Source organism: Moschus berezovskii, chromosome 1, assembly GCF_049115385.1.
Source record: "Moschus berezovskii isolate FMDL1 chromosome 1, NW_MosBer_1.0, whole genome shotgun sequence".
In the NCBI taxonomy this organism is placed as follows: Eukaryota; Metazoa; Chordata; class Mammalia; order Artiodactyla; family Moschidae; genus Moschus; species Moschus berezovskii.
Window position 1 is genome coordinate 119,921,266 of NC_142460.1, and position 6,000 is coordinate 119,927,265.

Sequence of the window (6,000 nt, forward strand, 5' to 3'; positions counted from 1 at the left end):
CTGTTAGTTCCTCGAAAAACATTCTTGTGAGTGCACTTCCCCAGCTGACAGATGAGGTACTGGACGGAACTCAGGTGGCCGTGAGCCCTGCCCGGCCTGCTCCTCCTCTGTGAGGGGGAAGCCAGGGAACTCCTTTCCAGAATCAGAGTACATTTAATTAACAAACAATAGGGCCAAAGCCCTGGGTCTTGGCCCTGTTCTCATCATCAGTTCCAAGGCTGCTGCTCCACTCCAGCAAAGCCCTGTTGACGTCTGTCATGGAGGACGTTTCCCTAGTCCATGAGGCAGGCCAGGCTCCCTCTGGAAACGAGGTCAGAGCTGGAACGCTGCTTGCCTTCTAAAATTCTGCGGGAAAATCACCCATGTAAAGGTAAAAGCAAAGAAGACAGGGCTCCAACGGCAACAACAGTCAACCTCACCCTCACAGCCCCATGAGATGGGCATTATTACTACTAACATTTTACACAGAAGAAGGCTGAAGGGCAGAGTGGTTTAAAAAAAAAACAAAAAACAAAAAAACATGTCAAGGTCACACAGGGAGGTGGTGGGAGAGGCAGAAAGACATCAGCGACCTGGCAGGAGTACACAGTCAGGGGCACCACGCCTCACCTCACCTCTGTTTGCTCTGGTTGGTCATCAACTCCCTCTCCCTGCCTCCTGCAGGTTTGGCCAGGGAGTAGCAATCACCTTCCTGAGAACACACCCATGAACTTGAATCCCAGAGCTCTCCAGAAAGGAAGTGATCAACCTACTGGCCTCTGACCACTTCTTTCAACCACACAAGGCAGCAACCCCCCCACCTTGTCCCATATTTCTTCTCACACTGGGGCATGCACACACCTAGACTGACAGCTCTAGCGAAAAAGGTCTCAAAACAAACATCATCTGCCGCTTCTTCAAAACCACTCCACAAGGTTCCAGCTGCATTTCCTCTTTACAGTCACGTTTCTGCCTCACCCACCACACCCACACCTTCCCACAGCCACACACACCGAGTTCAGGGGAAGGAAACAAAAATATAAATGAAACTCTAAATGTAGACAGAGGGGAGAACATCTGTCCCTTGACCCTAGAGGCCACCCTTGGGCGCCTCAGTTCCTCCTGCTTGCGGAGCTTTCAGACCTATCACCAGCTGGAGAGGGGTGGGCACAGCATGGGGAGGCGAGTACCTTCTGGGACCCTCAGAGCAGCCACAAAGAGCCAGCGCACAAGCTCAGAGTCCCTCTGGAGGCCAAAGTCAGGCTGTTTAAAGAGGGAGGGCTTCTTGGTGGCCCACCTCCCCAGGGAGCCCAAGATCCATCTTCCCACCCAAAGAGTCAGTGGTTTGGGATTTTGGAGGTATTTCTTTCTTCCACGGCAGCCTGCCCACACATGTTCTCCGTTTCTATTGTACTGTAGGGGCAGTAAACTATTCTGTGTAAATGAGTAACGCAGACAGAATGTGAAGAAAGTGATGACATCCCTTGACATCCCTTGCATTTTCTGTCACAGAATTGCTGCAGACTAATTACAAGTCGTCACTCTCTCCAAGGAATATGCTCTTTCCCTTTTCTTGGGGCAAGAGCCCTCAAGCTGTCTTTGGTTACTCCGTGTGGAGTAGATGCATACATAGGAATATCTCTTACGATAAGAACAGTGGCGCAAGTGCGATGGTGCCCTGCCTCAAGGATGGGGCCACTGTAAGGAGTGGTGGAGACCAGGGGCAACTGGGGTACGCTACCTTTTCCAGAAGGCTGCCCCACTACTGTCTTCGGGAGTTTTGGGGGCAGAATACTTGAAATCTCTCAATTGTCAATGTTAGCTCAGCTTCATTTTTTTTTCCCCCAAACTCTGCGCTGGACTGATAAAATATCTCAATTGGCACATGCCCCCAGTTTTAACCAGCGTGGCACAAAAAAACAGCTTGCCTAAGGCTGGATGGGACGGGACTTTAGGGGAGAATGGATAGATGTACAGGTAAGACTGAGTCACTGTGCTGTGCACCTGGAACTACCGCAACGCTGTTAACAGGCTACATGCCAAAGCAAAATAGAAAGTTAAAAAAAAGATGGCTTGCCTAGTCAACCAACTTTCTAGAGATGGGAGCTTTGCTGTCTGCTAGCGTTTGGACCAGCACAGAGGCTGGAAAGAATGTAAACTCTAAGATGCAGCCGATCAAAGTTTGAATCCTGGCTCTCAGCTGCCGGACCTCAAATGAACTACTAACCTCTCTTAGCTACAATTTCATCTGCAAAATGGGTTGAAAATATCCAATTTAAAGAGCTTTGTGAGAATTAAAAACACATGCGTGAAGACGACTTGAACTCCTAACGAATATTAAATTTCCTTCCCCCATATCGCGAAAGAAACCACCTGGCAAGCCATCCCTTCTTTAGATTGTCAACGTTCTCATCTGTTAAAAATGAAAATAATCCTCCAGCACGGCTGCTCCTCCTCACACTATGGGATGAAGTGATGGAGATGAGAGGAGAGTGCTTACAAATTAGAAGATGATTACTGACTGAATTGCCAACACCCTTTTCTCTCATTTCTAGTCCAATAAAGCAGTATGTAATTTGCTTTTCAGCGTGATTATACCCTTTTATAACACTATGCAAGGAGAAGATGGTATCACATTTGTGGTAATTCCTTAAAATGGATATTAGCAATCAGCTCTCCAGAACCCAAACCCACCATCCTCTCACCAAGGAGAGCAAAGTTAGGTCACTCCCTGCTTGCAGGGAGTGGTGTTTCTCTCCTCTCTCCCTGCTCTTGTTTTAGAGAATTGAGGTAGAAAATAAAGCCACTTAAGAGTTGCATTGTTCTTTTATTCACACAAAGAAAACTAAATTACAACCTAAGGAATTCCACTTATCATGAATTCACTATGATATTTTCCAACAGAAAGGGGATTTTTGTTGTCCTCTCATTTTCTCAAGCACTACAAGGAAACTGGGAGTTGCTGTGGCATTTCCTCAACAGAACCTGACTTGAAGCATCTTTACAACTTTCATCCTAGTGAATCTATATGGGCAAGGCCTATGCTGAGGTATCCATTTAACTCTTCAAGTTTCAGCTATCACAGATATAATTTACTTGACCTTTTTCTCTTAAAAGAAAGGAGGCATTAAAATCAGTTCCACAGAAGCTACTAAGAAATGTGGGTTTATCTTTGAGGTCTATGCCTCCCTTTCCTCCCTCTATTAAACTTTAATAGCTCCCTTGTAGTTTTCCAAATTACTAATCAGGCATGACAGAATGAGTAGGAATTTTATAGGATAAATCCAGAGGGGGTAAAAATAAGCAAGTTGGATGAATGTATCGATATGACCTCCAAGGCCCTCCTCTTGAAAACAGGCTTTTTGGAAAAGAAAGTGCAGAAACTTTAGCAACCAGTTCCCTGCTAAGTATTTACACTTCATGATACCTGAAGCAAACAAGGTGAGAACAGGAAGAAAGGATACACACACAGACAGGATCTCTTTCAGGTACAGGAAGATCTCCACTCACTTTGTTTTCATAATGTTGATTTTCTATTGATGTATCCAGTGCTTCCAGAAGTGTACACAAACCCTAAGTGGGTATGGTTTTGTTCACTACTCTGAACTCTGTTTTTTTTTGTTGGTGGTGGTGGTGAGCATAATTTGGAAAGGATTTGGGCAGTTCAGAAAAACTGCTAACACATTTTATACAACCTGTCGGTTTGGAGACAGGTCAACCCCCAAGGCTTGTTAATACCCTTCGTATAAAAAAAAAGGCTGACCCAGCATCCACCTGCATCAGCTTGATCCTCTCAGCTTTGTCACACTCAGCAAATAGGGTACGCGACACAGCAAAACAAAGCGGCACCCCCCCAGAGGAAGAAAAAGACTTGTTGAGTGGAGAGACACCCTTTACACCAAGTTAACAGTGAACATCTGTGAAAGGCTTTGAATCTAGAATCACTAGTGTTACCCTCCAAATCTATCTTCCACACACACACCAAAAAAAGCTTCACAGGTGGTGTTACTTTTCAAGGAAAATGCCATAAAAAAGTAGAGTCAGCAGTACAAGGCAGTCCCTACCCCAATACCCTTCATCCAGCTTCAACTATTAACAATTCAAGTCCAGTCTCCATCTTGTCCCCCCCCACTTCTCCATTGGCAGCCCTCCCCCAAACTGGATTATTTCGCAGCAAATCCTGAACCTATATTTCAATTTAGAATGTATTTCTAACAGCAAGGGTTTTTAAAAAACTGTAATCGGTATACCAATACTTAAAGCAACTAAACAAAACTAACGCTCTTCATACTATAACTAGTACAAATTTCCCCTATTGGCGCAATTAAACTCTTTTTCATCAAATAAGCACCCACCAAGGTTTACACCTCTCACTGCCCTCTTGTCTCTTAAATAGCTTTTAAACCACAGGCCCAGTGATTCTCACAGCGGGCGGGCTGCTCCTCACCTGCAATTCCCAATAATTCAATTCTAGAGATACCACAAGGACAACCCAGTCTTAGAGGCTGTCAAGGGAAGAAAAAAAAAAAAAGCATATGTTAATTAGTAGTTTTGTCATTGAAGAAGCTTAAGAATAATCTGAAAAGCACATGTCAAATGATTTGAACTGAAGCTATTAGCAATTTTGAGGTCCAAACACTCATTCTTAAGTCCTTTGCAATTCTGGTCTCTGTGGGTTTATCTCTGGGGTTTGAGCAACACTCTTCCCCCTAACCCCGCCCTTACCTGAGTCATTTGCACACGCAAAGCAATGGAGGTGAACCCAGCGTGTTTCCTCCCGGCTGGACCTTCCTCCGCTGGCCGCGTCCTCGCGGCCGCCTCCGGAATGCAGGGGGCGGGCCCTGCTGCCACCTCCCGAAGCCACCTGCCCAGGTGAGAAACGGAGCTTCACTGAGACTACAAATTCCGGAAGGTGATTGAGAGAATTCTGAGCCATCCATGACGGTCACGGATGAACCGACCAGAACACCACGGTCTCTGGGAACAAACAGCCTGAAAAGTTCTCGGGCTTAATCCCAGTGTCCGGGGCTCGCGGGGTACCGTCCCCAGCGCCCGGGGGCCGGGAGACCGGACGCCCAACGAGCGGAGTCCGCCCCAGCGAACACACGAGCAGGTGCGTCCGCGACTATGCGCCCACCTGTGTGCGCCAGGGAGGAAAGTCACACTACTGCTAAAGCATCAACTGTTTCATCATGTTTAACAGCCTTCTCCTCGGCGAAGAGGGTGCGGAGCGTCTGGGTGTGAGCAGACCACCGGTCCCACGCCCGCACCCCAGCCCCGGAGCCCCAAACTCGGGACCGACCCCAGGCGCGAAGACGACCGCCGCTCAGCCGGCTCTCAGTCCAGGGCCCCCGGCCACGCCAAGCCTCTGGATCGCGGGGAAAGAAGTGTCTCTCCCGCCCCGCAGCTCGGAGCGCCGCTGTGCCGCCAGCGCCCAGAAGTCCCCGGTGGGGAAGCCGCGGCGAGACGCCGGGCGCCGGTTCCCGCAACTCACCCGACGCGCGGCGACTGCCGGCTCGCGCTGCGCGTCCGAGGCGCTGGCGCCGGACCAGACCCGCGACGAGGGCGCCGTCTGGACGCCTGCCGCGCCCGGCCCCAGCTGACGAGGGCCAGGTCGGGGCGGCGAGCAGAGACCGCTGGACCCCGCAGTGACCCCGCGGCCGCTCGGCGCGCCGCCACCAGGAAGTGCGGACGCAGCCCTTCGAGCGCGCACGCCCCGTCGCGACCCCGGCGGGAGATCGGCCGGAGAGCGCCGCCTGCGGGCGGGGCGGCGAGAGGCGCGCGAGGCCAGCCACCTCCGCCCGCGGGAGAGGGCTGGGCCCGGCGCTGGCACGGGGGACGCCCCAGGGGTGTAGGGTGGAAGATGAGCCCCCCTTTTGAGTGCCGGGCCTTCAGATCCCCCTACCCCTGCCCAGGGATCTCCCATGTCCTCAGCAGGGTGGGCACGCGGCCACTGTCAGTTTCCTCCAGGTGAGGGTATGCACAGGGTGACAACTTCATGTAAACAAACGCATATGAATT

General features: G+C 50.1%; 1 protein-coding gene across 1 annotated transcript in view; it reads right to left on the reverse strand.

The window, feature by feature from the left end:
* The window catches only part of GPR160 (G protein-coupled receptor 160), a 60,105-nt gene extending 54,502 nt beyond the window's left edge, over positions 1 to 5,603 (reverse strand). Inside the window, 1 exon segment of the mRNA XM_088839227.1 lies at positions 5,474 to 5,603. The gene's annotated coding sequence lies outside the window, so the exon portion shown is untranslated.
* Positions 5,604 to 6,000: the final 397 nt, after the last annotated feature.